The sequence below is a fragment of the Amblyraja radiata genome, chromosome 1 (genome assembly GCF_010909765.2).
Source record: "Amblyraja radiata isolate CabotCenter1 chromosome 1, sAmbRad1.1.pri, whole genome shotgun sequence".
In the NCBI taxonomy this organism is placed as follows: Eukaryota; Metazoa; Chordata; class Chondrichthyes; order Rajiformes; family Rajidae; genus Amblyraja; species Amblyraja radiata.
In genome coordinates, this window is record NC_045956.1 from 131762754 (window position 1) to 131783615 (window position 20862).

At 43.8% G+C, this 20862-nt stretch overlaps 1 long non-coding RNA gene across 1 annotated transcript; it reads left to right on the forward strand.

Annotated features, from left to right (window-relative positions):
• The first annotated feature begins 1764 nt into the window (after positions 1 to 1764).
• On the forward strand, positions 1765 to 20188 carry LOC116975417. The gene is made up of 3 exons (XR_004412621.1): positions 1765 to 2014; positions 15082 to 15087; positions 20178 to 20188. It is a non-coding gene; the product is annotated as an uncharacterized LOC116975417 (long non-coding RNA).
• Positions 20189 to 20862: the final 674 nt, after the last annotated feature.

Consider the following 20862-nt stretch of genomic DNA (forward strand, 5'->3'; position numbering starts at 1 on the left):
GATCGCAGCGCCACTACAGAAGCTGCTACGGAAAGACACCAAGTTGGAATGGACGGATGAGCAGGACTTCGCATTCAACACGCTGAAAGACAAAATAGCATCTCTGCCTGTTCTCGCACACTTCGACCCAGGTGCTGAAACGTACGTCACAACAAATGCTTCCGGTATAGCGATCGGAGCAGTGTTCTCGCAGAGTATCGAGGGAAGCAAACGACCGATCGCATTCGCATCCCGTCCCTTGACTGCCACAGAATGCAAGTACTCCATGGGGGAACGCGAAGCATTAGCGTGCATCTACGCGTGTGAACACTGGCACGTATACCTATACGGGAGACCATTCACTCTCCGTACAGATCACCAAGCGCTAACTACGTTGTTAGACACGTCAGACTCAGGACACCATCCGCTCAGGATCTACAGATGGTCCGATCGCCTTCACCAGTACAACTTCAATGTAGAATACCTCGCAGGTTCACGCAATCGCATCGCAGACATGCTCAGTCGTGTCCCAATGGAGGCACCTGCAAGCACATGCGGTAGCGACGCTTCAAGCGACATCGACGAATACGTTCTCGCGGTAATTTCGCACGCGATGGCGAATCTCGTGACGCGGGGAGAGCTGAAAGCGGAGTCGACAGCTGATGGCACACTGCAAATCGTCTGCCAGTATTATCTCAGGACAGACTGGCCCAAGGAGATAGCAGACGACTTGGTTCCGTACCACAGGGTACGCCACGAACTGGCTGTGGTTGACGATACATGTGTCACGCGCGGAACTCGAGTGGTTATACCCAAATCACTGCAACACCGCGTCTTACAACTGGCACACTAAGGACACCCGGGCATTGTTAAGATGAAACAATGGTGTCGCGAGGCAGTGTGGTGGCCAGCAATAGGTCGTGCGTAGAAGATTTTGTTAAAAATTGTGAAGCATGCACAATTAGTGAGAAAGCAACTAGACCATGTCCTGCCCCTCTTCAGCCAATCCCATGGCTGGACAAACCATGGAGGCACTTGCAACTCGATATCTTCGGAGAGGTGCAAGTTGCGCCAAGAAGCCAGCGGTTTCCACTGGTAGTACATGATCTCCACAGCAAGTGGCCTGAGATCGCAACTACTTTCTCAGTCACGACAAGCTCGATCATCGCGATTCTCGTAAAGCTGTTCACTAAGTGGGGACTGCCGGAGGTCATAACGACGGACAATGGCCCTCAGTTCATATCTGAACAGGTCTCCACTTTCCTCACGAGCTACGATATTCAACATCAGCGGACGTCGAGATACAACCCCCAATCAAACGGCGGGGTTGAACGATTCAATCGCGTGATTAAGGAAAGCATAAAAGTGAGCATGTCGGAGGGGAAAACGTTCGAACAGTCAATCCATATTCTCCTCCGATCCTACAGATCCACACCACACACGTTGACTGGGAAAACACCAGCAGAGCTGATGATAGGGCGCAACCTGCGAACAAAATTAAATGCTCTTCAACCATCATCGCACCCAAATCCGGACACAAGAGCGAGGGCGGAAATGATAGCGCACAGACAAGCAAAAGGGAAAGCGTACTGTGATGCCAAACGAAGAGTACGAGCGCCGCGGTTCAAGGTCGGCGATTGGGTGCGGATCAGACGCCCTAACAGGCAACATAAGCTTGCAAGCGCACTCTCCAAGCCGATACAGATTAAATGGAGATTCGGCGAGAACGCGTACCTCCTCCAAGATAACCCCAAATGGAACGCGAGGCGCCTAATTACAAGTAGACAGGGACAGGAAGAAGACGAATTGGACACTTTTCCTTTTCCAATATCCAATCAAGACAGTGATTGTGGTCAGCATACAGCAGAGCACACAGCGGAGCAGTCTATTCTCGCTCGACGCTCTCAGCGACAGAGGAGGAGACCTCTATATCTGCAGGATTATCAGCTGTGAAGCCGTAAACGTTATGTGCACCGAGCTGTTATGTTGGACTGATTGCATATGGACATATTTGGGTGGATAACGGGACTTATATGTTAACCTTCGTTTATAAGGAGGGAAATGTGTTGTGTCCTAGAGTCACCACTAGAGGGCTCTGCCTCGAGGTCAATGTTTCCTAAGGGGGTTCCCTGGGCGACGTCCAGGGGTTTGGCAGCAGCCATGTTAGACTTGAAATAAACACACTTCGGGTTCTGTACACCAAGTGTAGATTGTGAATTATTTAGCCTTCGAACACAACAGCCGGGAAGTGGTGTTAGGTAAATTGAATGATTTAAAGGCCGATAAATCCCCAGGGCCAGATAGGCTGCATCCCAGAGTACGTAAGGAAGTAGCCCCAGAAATAGTGGATGCATTAGTGATAATTTTTCAAACTCTTTAGATTCTGGAGTAGTTCCTGAGGATTGGAGGGTAGCTAATGTAACCCCACTTTTTAAAAAGTGAGGGAGAGAGAAAACGGGGAACTACAGACCAGTTAGTCTAACATCGGTAGTGGGGGAAATGCTAGAGTCAGTTATTAAAGATGGGATAGCAGCACATTTGGAAAGTGGTGAAATCATTGGACAAAGTCAGCATGGATTTATGAAAGGTAAATCATGTCTGATGAATCTTATAGATTTTTTGAGGGTGTAACTAGTAGAGTGGATAAGGGAGAACCAGTGGATGTGTTATATCTGGACTTTCAGAAGGCTTTCGACAAGGTCCCACATAAGAGATTAGTATACAAACTTAAAGCACACGGTATTGGGGGTTCAGTTTTGATGTGGATAGAGAACTGGCTGGCAGACAGGAAGCAAAGAGTAGGAGTAAACGGGTCCTTTTGAAAATGGCAGGCAGTGACTAGTGGGGTACTGCAAGACTCAGTGCTGGGACCCCAGCTATTTACAATATATATTAATGATTTGGACGAGGGAATTGAATGCAACATCTCCAAGTTTGCAGATGACACGAAACTGGGGAGCAGTATTAGCTGTGAGGAGGATGCTAGGAGGCTGCAAGGTGACTTGGATAGGCTGGGTGAGTGGGCAAATGCATGGCAGATGCAGTATAATGTGGATAAATGTGAGGTTATCCACTTTGGTGGCAAAAACAGGAAAGTAGACTATTATCTGAATGGTGGCCGAATAGGAAAAGGGGAGATGCAACGAGACCTGGGTGTCATGGTACACCAGTCATTGAAAGTAGGCATGCAGGTGCAGCAGGCAGTGAAGAAAGCGAATGGTATGTTAGCGTTCATAGCAAAAGGATTTGAGTATAGGAGCAGGGAGGTTCTACTGCAGTTGTACATGGTCTTGGTGAGACCACACCTGGAGTATTGCGTACAATTTTGGTCTCCTAATCTGAGGAAATACATTCTTGCCGTAGAGGGAGTACAGAGAAGGTTCACCAGACTGATTTCTGGGATGTCAGGACTTTCATATGAAGAAAGACTGGATAAACTCGGCTTGTACTCGCTAGAATTTAGAAGATTGAAGGGGGGATCTTATAGAAACTTACAAAATTCTTAAGGGGTTGGACAGGCTAGATGCAGGAAGATTGTTCCCGATGTTGGGGAAGTCCAGAACAAGGGATCACAGTTTAAGGATAAGGGGGAAATCTTTTAGGACCGAGATGAGAAAAACATTTTTCACACAGAGAGTGGTGAATCTCTGGAATTCTCTGCCACAGAAGGTAGTTGAGGCCAGTTCATTGGCTATATTTAAGAGGGAGTTAGATGTGGCCCTTGTGGCTAAAGGGATCAGGGGGTATGGAGAGAAGGCAGGTACAGGATACTGAGTTGGATGATCAGCCATGATCATATTGAATGGCGGTGCAGGCTCGAAGGGCCGAATGGCCAACTCCTGCACCTATTTTCTATGTTTCTATGTTTCTATCTAGCAGGCACAGAAGCTGCTCGACGTACCAGAATATTTCATTATGAACCAGCTTGATTTGACCTGGCTGGTGTCCAGATCACTCTCACTGAGTCTATCCGAGACCCTGACTGCCTACTACGCAAATTCCGACAGTTATGTGAGTTACGTTATTACTTGGTCATCGAGAGGCATTTGTTCTTTTACCGAAGCCAGAGACAGGGTGGACCTGTGGAGATGTATGTCAGTCTGTTGAAGCACATTGCTAATCGATGCGATTTCAGGGATATATGTGATAGCCTAGTCCGTGACCGTTTGGTCTATCATGTCCGCAAATATAAATTAAGCGTCGAGTTACTGCGGGATGCTGAGCTTACTCTAGAGACTGCTGAAAACTGCTGTCGCATTACTGAAATGGCTGACGCTCATACAAAAGTTTTAGGGCACTCTGCTGGTCGTGAAATTAATGTTGCCAGAATGTCTTTTCAAATCTATCACTGTTCTCCTCAAGTGCCCGACAACTCTATCGTGAGACTAATCGACAATTGTTTTAACTGTGGGGGTTCGCATGCTGCTGCTCGTGACCGTTGCCCTGCTTATGGAAAATTATGTCGATTTTGTAACAAATGGAATCATTTCTTCAGATGCTGTCATTCGCTAGCAACAGAGTTCAAACAAGTTAATCTGTTAATTCACTTGGCCATGAGAACTTGCTTTCAGAATGCTCTCAACCAGCTCCCATGGATTTGCAGGCTGCTGGCGAAGGTATTGACTTTGATGTGCATTCCTTGTCTAATTTAATGCACAAATAACTAGACCCCAAGGTCGCTTTGCTTGTTAATGGCAAGAAATTTTATCTGAAAGTTGACACAGGGGCCAGGTGTAACGTGATCTGTCTTGATGTATTGAAAAAGTTACGAAAAACAGAGACTGTCACTCCTATGGCTGCCTCCCTTCTCCCATTTGCAGGAGGTCCTGTGCAACCTATCGGTCAAGCCGAGCTACGCTACTGTCTTAACTCATGTGTCCACAACCTGAGTTTCTAGGGTTTCGGCCCAAAACGTTGCCTATCTCCTTCGCTCCATAGATGCTGCTCACCCACTGAGTTTCTCCAGCATTTTTGTGTACCCTGAGTTTCTATGTTGTTCGTGAGGATGTGCTGTCTCTGCCAACGCATGTCACGATCTGGGACTTGTCTCTTTCAGCCCTTCTGTTTGTCATCTGACTACAACCTGTGACTTTAGCCAACAAATCCTGACATAATTCAAAACTTTGTTTGACAACAAGCTGGGCAGGTTGCCTGTTAAGTATACAATTATCATTAACCCTGACGTAATTCCAGTTGTCCGTCCAGCTCACAAGTTTCCCATGCTATGCGAGACCATGATCAAAGTGAAGTCAACAGAATGGTGTCTCTAGGTGTGATTGCTCCCGTCGCTGACCCCTTGGATTGGGTCTCCACCATGGTTGTGGCAACGAAGAAGAATAAGGACGAAATACGGATTTGTATCAATCCCAAGGACTAAAACACAGCCATTAAACAACCTCACTATCCCATCCACACTGTGGATGAGATTGCAGCGCAGATGGCTGAGGCAACTGTATTCACTGTTCTAAATGCCAAGAGTTCTGGCAGATTTCGCTGAAACACTTCCTCCAAGTTAACCACCTTCAGCACTGTTCGGGCATTACAGATTTCTTTGCATGCCTTTTGGCATATGCTCTGCTAATGAAGTATTTCAACAAGCTATGGAGCAGTTGTTTGCAGGTTACCCATACTCCATTGTAGTGGATGACATCCTCGTTGCTGGACGAACTGTCGAAGAACACGATGTTAATCTGACAAAGGTCCTGGATCGTGCCTAGGCCATTAACCTCAAGCTAAACGCTCAAAAATGCAAATTCAGGGTAAGTGAGGTGACATACATAGGCCATGTGTTCACCAAGGACAGCCTAAAAACTGATCCGGCGAAACCCACTGCCATCAACGAGCTCCCAGCACCCACGGACATGCTCGGAGATTCCTTGGCATGGATAACTACTTGAGCAAATTTATTCCAGACTTCAGTGAAATATCAGCCCCATTGCATCAGCTTACACACAAAGACGCTGCTTGGACCTGGCACGCGCAACAGCAGAGGGCGTTCGACACTCTTAAGCAGCAGATGTCTTGTGCTCCTACTCTCGCTTATTTTGATCCTAAACGACCGGTCACGCTGACTTGTGATGTTTCAAAACACAGACTGGGCACAGCATGTCTTCAAAATAACGGTAATAGCATTAAGTCTGTTGCCTCGTGCACTATGACTGACACAGAACAACGATATTGAGAAAGAGCTGCTGGTGGTTGTTTTTGCCTGCAAGAAATTTAGCCACTTTATCTTCGGACATACGGTCAGGATTGAAACTGACCATCAACCTCTGATCGGCATCTTTAACAAACCGATTCATGCCTCTCCAGGCGCCTACATCGGATGCTGCTGCAACTTCAAAAATATGACATTGTAATGACCTACAAACGTGGTAAGGATATGTACCTGGCTGACACTCTCTCACATGCACCCCGGAGGACATGTGAGGGTCTGTCCTCGCCAGATGATGACTTTATCGTAATGACTGCGTCTTTTATTCCCTCGTCCTGTATGGAGGACTTGGTTGCTCACACTGCTGCTGACTGACATATTTGAGTGGCATGGCAAGCAGTACCTGGTACTTGTCGCGGAGTAGTTTCGAAGCTTGCTCGAAACTTTTTGCAGACCATGGAGCTCCGTACATACTGTTATCTGATAACGGCAGTCAATTTACCAGCCAACACTTCTAGGAGTTTGCTGCATGCTGGGGTTTTCTCCACATCACCAGCAGCCCTGAATATCCACAGTCAAACGGACTAGCTAAGCTGGCTGTCAAGAGTGCCAAACAGCTCATGGAACATTCCTACAGAGCTAATTCCGACATGTTCCTGGATCTACTTAACTTACGCAACATCTCCTGCAACCCCATTTTGGGTTCATCTGCTCAACGTTTATTGTCGAGGCAGACCCGAGCAACGGTGCCTGTGGCGGATCAGGCATTGATCCCACAGGTGGTTCCGCCATTGGAAGTCCAGTCCAGGTTACAACAAAAGCGTGACATTCAAAAACAGTGGTATGACAAAACAAGCAGGCCGCTGCCACCATTAACCAAGGTGGTTAGTTTGCAAACTGACAAAGGCCATGACCGTATCAGTGTTATTTCTGGAACTGCTTCTGAGCCACGCTCATATCTGGTCAGTGCCGATGGCGGCACCTACAGGCGTAACAAACAACATATCTTGCCTGTGAATGAGTCAGCTCCACCTCCGTATTATCCAGACCGTACAACCCACTTCTGGAATGACTGCTTTGCCAGTAGCGACCCCCCCCCCCCCCGGCTGCGCCACATCCCCTGTTTCATCACTGGGAATGCTGGTTCAGTCTCCGTCACCAGTCAAGCCACCGACTCTGTCCCTAGTGGGAAAAAACAGAGATGGTCTTTATTGCACACGTGCTGGTCGTGTTTGCAAGCCCACCGTGAAGTACCCGGGCTATGTTTGACTTTCCTCCAGCTTATTATCAACTGCTATGCATGCCTTATTCAGTCATTGGTTTTGTACTGTCATTTAATTCTTTAAGAGGGACGATGTAGATCAGTGTCACTCATGTTATGAGTCATACTTTGTAGCTATGCCCACTAGTTTAACAGAAAGCTTCCCTGCCCTTTCTCCCTCACTTTGGAGTTATGTGCTAAGATGAAGTTTCCTATGCTGTAATGCTAATAAAATCTTTGGATCTTAATAACTGTGCGTGACTTAAGTTATTCCAACAGCAGAAACTCAACAGTTCTTTTTTTTAAATAAAGTACACGTAACCGCTTCCCATACCCCCCCCCCCCCCCCCCCCCCCCCCCCCCCCCCACCCCCCCCCACCTCCCCGCCCCCCCCTTCCCGGTGGCATAATGTTGGTATCTACTCATTAAGTTGTGTTTTTTTTTTAATGTTAAATAAATATTCAGGAGAGTTGGATGAAACATTGTCCCTCATGTCAGTGTAGGGTGCAGTCATGTTAGTTTGCTCCATATTGTCAGAAAAAAAACAAGAGTATTCGCAGAGGAGTTTCTGCTAATCACATTTTTCTGACACATTGCCGGCGGCTTGTTTAGCAATTAATTCTGAATAATTCTTCAGTGTCCTTAGGTAAAGTCAGGTCCCTAAATGATTGTATGGCTGTTTTGCAATTCTGCTCCAATGTCCTTTGGAGCTGCCCTAGCCAAAGGGTTCTGTGACATTTATATTTTTTGTTCAGTTAATCCATCCACGTGTAGTAGTGCCTTACCTCTGTGGAGGTTTCTGTCACTGCGGGAGACTTAGCCTCCAGGAGCAAGGCTGGAATATAATGTTCTAATGCTTGCTCTCAATACTTTGACTGATGAAGGCCAATGTAACAAAAGCCTTCTTCATTACCCTATCTAACTGTGATACCACTTTCAGAGAACTACCAACCTGTAGTCCTCAACCTTTGTGCTCGACAACACTCTGCTTTCACTGTGAAGGTCCTGCCCTGATTTGACTTCCTAAAATTCAACACCTCACACTTACTGTATCGGCTTTAAACTCCATTAGCCATTCTACAGCTCACTTGCTCAGCTGATCAAGATGTTGCATATATTTTTGGTAACCATCTTCACTGTCTAAGATACGACCTACTTCAGTGTCCTCTGCAATCATGTACATGTATAATCTCATGCAAATTGGTGATATAAACTACGGACAGTAACCAATCACTAAGACACACCACTATCGTAGATGTCCAGTTAAAAGAAAAAACAACCTTCCACCACAATGCACTGCTTCCTTCCTTCTGACCTTAGCTTATGGAAGGATCATTCAGAAGCCTGATAACAGAGCGGAAGAAGCCGGCGTACCTTTTGCTTGGCGGAAACAGGGAGAGGTAGGAATGACTGAGGTGAAAAGTCTTTGATTTATGTTGGCTGCTTCTCTGAGACAGCATAAAGTGCAGATGGAGTCAATTGTGCGGAATCTGGTCTGTGTGATTGACTGGGTTAAATCAAAAACTTGCTGCAATTTCCTGAGTTTTTGGGCTGAGCGGTTCCCAAACCAAGCAGCGATGCACCCCAACCATACGCTTTCTATGATGTGCCTGTAGAGGTTTGAGAGAGCTATTGGAGACATGCTGAATTTCCTCAGTCGCCTAAAGGAATAGAATCTTGGCTGTGGCATCAATAAGGTTGGTCATTGGCAGTAATATTAATGCCACGGAATTTGAAGCTCTCAACCATTTTCATTTTGCACTGCTGACTGAGGCATGAACTCCACCATGCTTCCTGAATTCAACATGGAAATATAGAAACATAGAAAATAGGTGCAGGAGTAGGCCATTTGGCCCTTTGAGCCAGCACTGCCATTCAATATGATCATGGCTGATCATCCAAAATCAGTACCCCGTTCCAGATTTTCCCCCATATCCCTTTTTTCCCCAAGCCCTAAGAGCTTGAAAACATCCAGTGAATTGGCCTCCACTGCCTTCTGTGGGAGAGAATTCCACAGGTTCACAACTCTCTGGGTGAAAATGTTTTTCCTCATCTCAGTCCGAAATGGCCTATCGCTTATTCTTAAACTGTGACCCCTGGTTCTGGACTCCCCCAAAATTGGGAACCTTTTTCCTTGCATCTACCCTGTCCAATCCTCTAAGAATGTTATATGTTTCTATGATACCCTCTCATCCTTCTATATTCCAGCAAATACAAACCCAGTTGACCTATTCTTTCATCATATGTCAGTCCCGCCATCCCGGGAATTAACCAGGTGAACCTACGCTGCGCTCCCTCAATAGCATTAAGTCCTTCCTCAAATTAGGAGATGTAAATTGCACACAATACTCCAGGTGAGGTCTCACCAGGGCCCTGTACAATTGCAGTAGAACCTTCATGCTCCTAAACTCAAATCCTCTCACAATGAAGGCCAACATGCCATTAACTTTCTTCACTGCCAGCTGTACCTTCATGCTTATTTTCAGTGACTGATGCACAAGCACACCCAGGTCTCGTTGCATCTCCCCTCCTCCTAATCAAACACCATTCAGATAATAATCTGCCTTTCTGTTCTTGCCATCAAAGTCAATAACCTCACATTTATCCACATTATACTGCATCTGCCATGCTTCTGCCCACGCACCCAACCTATCCAAGTCACTCTGCAGCCTCACCGCATTCTCCTCGTAGCTCACCCTGCCACCGAGCTTTGTGTCATCTGCAAACTTAGAGATGTTACATTTAATTCCCTCTTCTAAATCATTAATATATATTGTAAACAACTGGGGTCCCAGCACCGAGCCTTGCGGCACCGCCTGCCTGGCACTGCCTGGCATTCAAAAAAGGACCTGTTAATTCCTACTCTTTGCTTCCTATCTGCCAACCAGTTCTCTATCCATGTCAATACACTACCCCCAATACCGTGCTCTAATTTTGCATTCTAATCTCTTGTGTGTGACCTTGTCAAAGGGTTTTTGAAAGTCCAGATACACCACATCCACTGGCTCTCCATTATCCATTCTACTTGTTAAGCATGACTTCCCCTTCATAAATCCATACTGACATTGACCGATCCCGTCACTACTTTTCAAATGCGCTGCTATAACATTTTTAATAATCGACTCCAGCACCTTCCCCACTACCGGCTAACTGGTTCATAATTCCCTGTTTTCGCTCTCCCTCCTTTCTTAAAAAGTGAAGTTACATTGGATCAGTTCCTGTGGACTGGAGGGTAGCCAGAGTCGAGAGAACATTGGATAATGATCATCAATGCATCCACGACTTCGAGGGCTACCTCCTTTAGTACTCTGGGATGCAGACCATTAGGCCCTGGGGATTTATCTGCCTTCAGTCCCAACAGTTTACCTAACACCAATTTCTGACTAATGTGGATTCCTTTCAGTTTCTCCCTCCCACTAGATCCTCGGTCCCTTAGTATTTCCGGGAGATTGTTTGTGTCTTCCTTAGTGAAGCTAGAATCAAAGTACTTGTTTAACTGTTCTGCCATTTCCTTGTTTCCCTTTATAAATTCACCTGTCTCTGACTGTAAGGGATCTACATTCGTCTTCACTAATCTTTTCCTTTTTACATACCTAAAGAAACCTTGTCAGATTTTATATTCCCCGCAAGGTTTCTTTTATGCTCTTTTTTCCTCTGCTTAATTGATCCCTTTGTCCTCCTCTGTTGAGCTCTAAATTTCTCCCAATCCTCTGGTTTGCCGCTTCTTTTGGCCAATTAATATGCCTCTTAGATTTAACACTATCCTTCACTTCCCTCACCAGCCACGGTTGAGCCGCCTTCACAGTTTTATTTTTTCGGCAGGCAGGGATAAACCATTTTAAGAGTTCTTTAAATCTTTGCCATTGCATCTCCACTGTCAATCCTTTAAGTATAATTTGCCAGTCTATCCTAGCCAATTCCTGTCTCATACCTTCAAAGTCTCCTTTATTCAAGTTCGGGACTCTAGTCTCTGAATTAACTGTGTCACTCTCCATCCTAATGCAGAATTCCACCATATTGTGGTCACTGTTGCCCAAGGAGTCTTGCACAACAAGATCGCTAACTAATCCTTCCTCATGACACAATACCCTATCTAGGATGGCCTGCCCTCTAGTCGGTTCCTCTACATGTTGGTTTAAAAACCCACTCGTATACATTCCAGGAAATCCTCCTCCTCAGCACTGCTACCAATTTGGTTGGCCCAATCTATATATAGATTAAAGTCACCCATGATAACCGCTGTATCTTTGCTACACACATCCCTAATTTCCTGCTGGATGCTAGCCCCAACCTCCCTACTGCTGTTTGGTGGTCTGTGTACAACTCCAACAAGTGTTTTCTGCCCTTGGCTATTTCGCAGTTCTACCCATACCCATTCTACAGCATCCAAGCTAATGTCTCTCCTTACTATTGCATTAATCTACTCTTTATCCAGCAATGCCACCCCACCTCCTCTTCCTTTCTGTCTATCCTTCCTGAATATTGAATACCCCTGCATGTTTAGTTCCCAGCCTTGGTCATCCTGGAGCCATGTCTCTGTAATTCCAACTATATCATATCCCTTAACTACTAACTGCACATTCAATTCATCCACATTATTTTCAATGCTCCTTGCATTAAGGCACAAAGCTTTCAGGTTAGTTTTTCTTATCTCCCTTCGATCTTTTGCTTCTGTCTTCCTTTTATCTCCCTCTGTCTCCTTGCATTGGGTACCATCCCCCCTGCCCTGTTAGTTTAAACGTGACCTTTCCTACCCACTCTTTCCCTTTACTGACTCCCCCCCCCCCACACTTTTTAGTTTAAACCCACCTGTGTAGAACCCACATCTGTTTATCGCTGTAACATTTCCAGCCCTTACTAGCGCCTGCAAGGAATAAATAATCCCCTAACTCATTGCAAACTAATATTTAATGAATGTATATTGATATTGTATGCATTAATTAACTAGCTTCTCCAGCTCTCTGAAGATTTCACACCACATTCATGATGTGAATTATTCAATTTAACCATTCTCTTAAATAGTTCTGAATGGAGGGTCTTTAAATTGAAACATTGACACTGTTAATCAGACCATACTTGACATGTTAAATGTTTCTAGCATTTTCTGTTTTACGATATAGAAACATAGAAAATAGGCGCAGGAGGAGGCCATTCGGCCCTTCGATTCTGCACCGCCATTCAATGTGATCATGGCTGATCGTCCCCTATCAATAATCCGTGCCTGCCTTCTCCCCATATCCCTTGATTCCACTAGCCCCTAGAGCTGTATCTAACTCTCTCTTAAATCCATCCAGTGACTTGGCCTCCACTGCCCTCTGTGGCAGGGAATTCCACAAATTCACAACTCTCTGGGTGAAAACATTTTTTCTCACCTCAGTCTTAAATCGTTTCCCCTTTATTCTAAGACTGTGGTCCCTGGTTCTGGACTCGCCCAACATTGGGAACATTTTTCCTGCATCTAGCTTGTCCAGTCCTTTTATAATTTTATATGTTTCCATAAGATTTTCCCCTCATCCTTCTAAACTCCAGTGAATACAAGCCCAGTCTTTTCAATCTTTCCTCATATGACAGTCCCGCCATCCCAGGGATTATTCTCGTGAACCTACGCTGCACCGCCTCAATCACAAGGATGTCCTTCCTCAAATTAGGAGACCAAAGCTGGACACAATACTCCAGATGTGGTCTCACCAGAGCCCTGTACAACTGCAGAAGGACCGTTTTACTCCTGTACGGAGTCAGCACCTGAAATGAACCTTTGGTACATAGCATGTCTAAAACTAAAGGCTAAAACTAAAGTAATTGAATCCACAATCCTTTGGCTCAGAGGTGACATATCACCAAAGTTGCCATTCAGAATTAATGCTGAGTGTTCATTGATTTCCTATTTTTGTAATCATACTTTCAAGTGAGTCTGAAGAAAGGTCTTGACTCAAAATGTTACCTATTCATGTTGTCCAGTGATGTTGCCTGACCTACTGAGATTCTCCAGCATTTTGTGTATTTCCCTGGTAAACCAGCATCTACATTTCCTCGTTTCTACAGCCTAATTAAAATCAAGGACAAAATCCTGATTTCCACCCTCTTGTACTCTTTGGTGCCATGGGGCTGAGAGTTGATTTGGGTAATCGTAAAGGGCCTGTCCCACTTGGCCGTCATTCGCGCGCTATTTATGCGCCCTGCTGGCATTTGGGTAGCGTGTGGGTAGAGCGTGGGTAGCGCGTGGGTAGTGCAGGACGGGCGCATGGAGTGGTGTGGAGGAGTGTGAAGTGGCGTGGAGGAGGGTGAAATTCGTCCTGCACTAAATCTTCGCGCGCCACCGACCTGTCGTGTAACTGACGGCCAAAGTAGGACAGGCCCAAGATCCTGGCGTGGCGCAACGTCTCACCACCAACAGCAGCAGAAGCAGGCAAACGATTGCCAAGCTTGGCCTGGGGCTCACGACCATTGCAGACCCAGATCTGCCCCCACTTCTACTCCCAGAGCGGGGCCAAGACGATTGGAGATAGACACAAAATGCTGGAGTAACTCAGCGGGATCGGCAGCATCTCTGGAGAGAAGCAGTGGGTGACGTTTCGGGTCGAGACCCTTCATCAGACTGAAGAAGAGTCTCGACCCGAAACATCATCCATTCCTTCTACCCAGAGATGCTGCCGGACCCGCTGAGTTACTCCTCCATTTTGTGTCTATCTTCAAATGATGTCACGCGCTCCAGATGGCTGTGCGGACCCATGATAAATGACGGCCAAGTGGGACAGGCCCTTAAGTCAGCAATGATTTTGACTATGCAACCAATTGCTTTCTGATTATTATGCAAAGGTCCCAAGCATGCAAGGAAATTGTAAATTTGCACACTTCATGTGGCTATGCCCAGCAATCCAGCATCTCTATCTTTAGGTGACATTGTCGGGAGCAAGACGACAGATGCATCTGTGCGCTTCTATGTAATAGTCCCAGACTATAAAAATTATCCCATTGCTGATTTGTTCAGATTCACAATACAACATAAATACCAGGTGGTTATTCAGATTTGCATCACTTTCATTATGGTTTGCAAAAATTCTGGTCGTTTGTCTTTAAAGTTGCTTAACTATCAATTTGAAATCAGGCCTACACAGTAAATTGTAGATCCCTGAAGAGTGTTGTAGAATAGAGATCTCCAGGTGTGCAGGTAAGTAATTCCCTGAAAGTGGTGACATAGGTATGCAGGACGGTAAAGAAGGCATTTGGCATGCTTGCCTTCAAGGGGCAGTGTACTAAGAACAGGAGTTGAGATGTCTTGTTTCAACCATACAAGCTATTGGTGAGACCACATTTGGGATATTGTGTGCAGCTGAAGTGACTCAACTATAGGAAGGATTCAGAAAAGATTTATGAGTTCAAGTTCAAGTGAGTTTATTGTCATGTGTCCCTGTATAGGACAATGAAATTCTTGCTTTGCTAAAGCACACAGAAAATAGTAGGCATTTACTACAAAACAGATAAATGTGTCCATATACCATGATATAAATATAAACACACATGAATAAATAAACTGGTAAAGTGCAAATAACAGAAAGTGGTTATTAATAATCAGAATTTTGTCCGAGCCAGGTTTAATAGCCTGATGGCTGTGGGGAAGTAGCTATTCCTGAACCTGGTTGTTGCAGTCTTCAGGTTCCTGTACCTTCTACCTGAAGGTAGAAGGGAGATGAGTGTGTGGCCGGGATGGTGTGGGTCTTTGATGATACTGCCAGCCTTTTTGAGGCAGCGACAGCGATAAATCCCTGTTTGTAGTTAAAACTTGACATTATATGTATCTGTGTTGTCAGGCTTGAATGCCCAAGATCCTCAGAAGATTGAGAGCTCCTGGTTCATCCAGGATTTCTGGAACACACTACTCCACATATTTCCGTATGAATACTGTGGCGTATTCGTTCAGGTCCATTGCTGAGTACTTGAACATGCCCAGTCTACCGACTTTAAGCAATCCTGGAGTTGTTCCTCTGCCTCCTCTGTCCAACTCGGTGGAGACAGGAGATCTGTGATGAATGCTGAAGGAATTCAACGAGTCGGCAATGTTAAAATCGATAGTACAATCTTTTAGTTTGGATCTTTAATATCTGCTTTCTTTACCAGAAGGAGATGGATCAACAGCACTATGCAAAAAGAAGAGGAAATTCTGCTTCTATCCTGACCAATGTTTGTTCCTTAAGCTGACCAACTGAAAGAAACCAATTGGTCTTTCTAAATGTGGGACTTTATAAATAGCCAATACTATGTTACCAGAATGTTACCAGAACTGAAAGACTTGAGTTATAAGGAAAGGTAAGCATGAAGGTTTAAGAGACATCATGAGAGGCAAAGATAAGTGCATCGTCATAAATGTGGCACAGGATACCTTTATTCAAGAAAGGGAGCGTGATAAGCGAAGTAATTGCAGAATTGTGTTTAACATCATTGTAGGGAGGTTATTAGAACCAATTGAGGGACATATAGTTATTTCCAGAAGATATTTGATAGGTGTCACATAAATATTTTTATGGAGGTTGCTCAGTTCTTCCTACAGGAAGGAACTCTTTCCTGGCTGAGAATGAACAAGACATGATCAGTAAGTTTGCAGATGACACCAAAGTAGGTAGCACAGTAGTAACACATGGTTATCAAACATTACAGCAGGATTTTGATCAGCTGGTCAAGTGGGCTGAGGAATGGTGAAAGATGTTTAATGCAGACAAACCAGGGCCAATGGAAGGGCCCGAGGGAGTGTGTTAGAGCAGAGGGATCTACGAGTATCCTTATCTCCCTTAAATGGCATCTCAGATGGATCAAGTAGTAAATAGATTTCTTGGGACATTGGTCAGGGTATTGTGTATAGAAGCTGGTATGTTATGTTACTGGTGTGCAAGGTGTTGGTGGGGCTATATTTGGAATAGGGTGTTGGTTTCAGCTAATTTTACACAAATATAAATATGAAATTGCCATTTATGAGCCAGACATTCAGATTTCTGCGTGGCCTGAACAGACCACCTGCGGGAGGGTTTGGAATTATTGCTGCAAATCAGATTTAGCCTCATTTGTGAGTCTGAAGAAGGGTCTCGACTGAAAACATCACCTAATGTATTAAATGTATTAACATGGTCAAGCAATAACAATTCTCCACCTCGGAGGCAGACGTGCACTTACTTTCTGACCTCTCATTTCCTTTCCATATTGGCACTGACGTTGACCTTTGCAAGAGAAACAGTGAAACGTTAGTTTAATGCTGTCACAGGGGTGCTGTTCATTGTAATCTAAAGGAAAGCAGATAAGCAGTTCTTACAGTATCATCATGGGAAGCGTTCACACCTGGGAAACCAAAAATTTCCATGACACGCATAATCCTACAAGATTGTGTTAATTCCCTACGGAGTGCATATTGGCCACTAAACTTAAACTTAAAAACTTAAACTTAAAAGGCTCTACTATAACACCAGAGGAGAAAGTGTGTCACAAGCAAAAGCCTGGATCTGTGCAATGAAAGAGCACTTGACATAATTGGACATTTACAGGAATAGCCACGAGGCAATAAATTGAAAGATTATTTTGCTTCACCTTAAGAGAGTTTTTTCAGGGATGAGAGACTTTTGTTACGTGGGTAGACTGGAGAAGCAAAGCTTGCTCTCCTTGGACCAGAGACTGCCAGGGGATTTCATGGAGGTAGTTAAAAGTCACGAAAGGTATGGTAGCTAAGATAGATAAAGAAAAATACTTTTCCCTGTGGTGAAAGAGTCATAATCTAAGGGTTTGCAAAAAAATCAGAAGTGACGAGGGAAGAACCTATTTTATACATGAATGGTTAGGGTCTGGAATGCTCTGCAAGGGATAGTGGTGGAAACGGATTCAATTGCAGATTCTAAAAGGGACTGGATAAGTAATTGAAAAGGGTGATTTTTTGGGGGGATAATGGGGAGAAGATCTGGAAGTGGAATTAGCAGGATTTTTCATGCATAAGAGCCAACATGAATTTGATGTTCATGGCAATCATGGTGATGGCAAAATCACCACCTGTGCTCCAACCATTCTGCGATCCTTTTAATCTAGTCATAGTTATAATTTGGCTAAGTTTTGGTTAATTTTTTACTCTTTTGAGGTGGAAATCAAGGAGAACGTATTAAACAAATTCATGCTACAGGATTGCATAAACAATGCAAATTACTCTCTTGTCCTCTTCAACAAGGTTGGCACTTACTTTAAATGTAGTAGAACATCTAGGGAAAACAATTATTGTAGAGTATAAAAATATTTATTTTTCAATTTATTTGAACACATCTGTTTATTTTCTGCAAATATTGGATTTGAGAAAAAAAAAGAGGTTGGCTTGCAGGCAAAAATTATTTGGCAGAATAACGGAGATTCCTTTCTTCTTCAATTAGAATGAAGATTAATGTTGGAGACATGAAGCTGGGCAACTGGAGTCAGGGGTGTTTTATTGTCAGATGTACTGAAAGGGAACAATAGAATTCTTATTTGCAGCAGAACATGTTTGTAAACAAAGTACTCGATAGATAACATAATAAACAAACAAAAAAATACAATGAAAAAAAAATATATATAGTGCAAAACTAAATAAAGTCCAAAGTCCCGAGTGCAACCAAGCCAGTTTGTTTAGTTGGAGTTTGTAGTGTTCAATAGGATGACGGTTGTTGGGAAGAATCTATACCTGAACATGAATGTCACTGTTATTAAACTCCTGTACCTTCTCTCGTTGGCAGGAGAGAATTGACAGTGTGGTGTGGGTCCTTGATAATTCTGGCTGCCCTTTTAGGCAGCACCTCCTATAGATCCCTTTAATGGTGCAGAGGTCAGTACCCGTGATGGACTGGGCAGTATTCACCACTTTGAATAATCTCCTTCATTCCTTGCGATTGGAGTTAATATGCATCATAACCAATCTCTCAAAGCACTTCATCACCAAGGATTTTGCGTGGTCGTCATTGTGCCGTATCACCTTACTCTTCGTGGTCTCCAACTTTTGAACCTTTTTGATGGTCTTATTGAGGTTGAAACTTGACTTATTATATGTATCTGTGTTGTCAGGCTTGAATGCCCAAGATCCTCAGAAGATTGAGAGCTCCTGGTTCATCCAGGATTTCTGGAACACACTATTCCACATATTTCCGTATGAATACTGTGGCGTATTCGTTCAGGTCCATTGCTGAGTCCTTGAACATGCCCAGTCTACCGACTTTAAGCAATCCTGGAGTTGTTCCTCTGCCTCCTCTGTCCAACTCGGTGGAGACAGGAGATCTGTGATGAATGCTGAAGGAATTCAACGAGTCGGCAATGTTAAAATCGATAGTACAATCTTTTAGTTTGGATCTTTAATATCTGCTTTCTTTACCAGAAGGAGATGGATCAATAGCAATATGCAAAAAGAAGAGGTAATTCTGCTTATATCCTGACCAATGTTTGTTCCTTAAGCTGACCAACTGAAAGAAACCAATTGGTCTTTCTAAATGTGGGACTTTATAAATAGCCAATACTTCAGAAGTGTTTCTTTAGCTTTGCAGTATTTTACAATGTCCTGTGATCATGAAAAGTACTTGATCTATATGTTCATGTATTGCTTAGGTGAGTTTGTTGAAACTGAACCATTTTGAAAAAAAGCTTCTTCTGTGAACCAGTTCTTTGCACATATTAATGCTGATTTTGTTAATATAGCACAAGAATAAAACAAAACCAATAGATTTATTATACCAAAATAAATTTGGCGTGTTATTGCATGTAATGGTATACGTTCTGGACCCAGTTTTGAGGATTACTTCAGTGTTTCTCAAGATGTTATCAGATTTTTCAAAGTGTTTCTGATAGCAAACATTAGCTGAATCATCTCTTCCTATTCATTGATGCTCTGGTGTCCTCATTAATTCTGATTAGTGTTTCAAATCCTTTATTCCATTCAGCACAGAGGCTACTTATTTTCACCTTATTAAAGTTACCTTTTGATCTAACCTCTTCTTGATACTTTCAGATTTGAAACCTAATACTTTCCTTGCTGGACTTCCATCAATAATGCATTCTCTTCTTCTTCTTACGAATGAAACATAAATAAACCAAAGGAATAGTTAGATCTCATGCCAGGCCCTGAGCTCCATTTGGTGGGTGATAGAGCGGGCACTCAGAGATGACATGGTTGTGTCGTTGTGTCCTTGGGCAAGACACTTCACCCACCTTTGCCTGTGTCCGAGTGTGACTGAGGAGTGAATGAATAATGCGATGTAAAGCGCCTTGAGTAATAGAAAGGCGCTATATAAATCCCATCCATCATTATTATTATGGTTGGCTGTCTGTTGTTCTGCTCTCAACTACCTGAACTGTAGCTAATTTTCGTACTTTTTTGTTCTGTTTTGTTCTTCACTGCTTTCCTCACAGATGTACACCATTTTTTTTGAACTGTGGCTTCTTGAACTGTTTATAACAGTTTTACCAGAATGATGACTGAATTAGAGGGCATTAGCAACAGCGAGCGATTGGACAGACTTGGAATGTTTTCTCTGGAATGCCGGAGGTTGCGGGGAGACCTGATGGAAGTACATAAAATTATGAGATGCACAGCTCGGGTAGCCATAGATAAGGTACAAAAGCGTTTTCCCCCAGGATGGTGGACTCAAATACTAGAGGACATAACTTTAAGGTGAGAGGGCAAAGAAGAATGAGTGTGGCAGGTTTCTGTTTACACAGAGTTGTGATGAGTGCCTGGAAATGTGCTGCCAGGGTTGGTGTTGATGCAGATATGATAGCGGCATTGAAGAGGCTTTTGGGTAGGCATATGGATATATAGTGATTGGAAAGATATGGATTATGTGCAAGCAGATAAGAGTTGGTCTTGACATCATTTTCAGCACAGACATTGTGGGCAAAAAGGCTTATTCATGTGCTGCACTGTATTGTTCTATGTTGTATGTTGCATGTAACCTTCTTCTATACAATATATTGAAGTTTCAACACCTGTCTAATAGTTGCCTCGTGTATATACTGAATTTATTTCCTCTATGTTTGGCTGCAATGCCTCCAACTGCGAAGGATTTCCTATTTAGTACAAGTACTCCCTTACTATGTTCCTTTAAGATTGTGCAATTTTTTTTACAAAACTTTGATAATTTGGCTCATTGTTTCTTATTGAAGAATTCTGCTTGATAATGGTCCTGTGAAACACCTTTGGAAGTCTTCAAGCATGGAACTGATATAAATCCTTTGACCTTCTGACTGGCAATCTATTTGTCCAATCCCTCTGCACTTCACAACAGAGCTTCAACAAATTCTCTGAACACCTGGAAATATCCTTTCCTCACTCCATCTTGTCTAACTTAACTAAACCTCTTAAAGCTGATAGAGGATCATTGATCCAAAACATTAACTGTTTCTCTCTTCAAAGATGTGGCCTAACCTGTTTAGTGCTTCCAGCATTGCCTTTATTCTTTTTTTAAAACTTATTTCTGTTCTTCAGTGA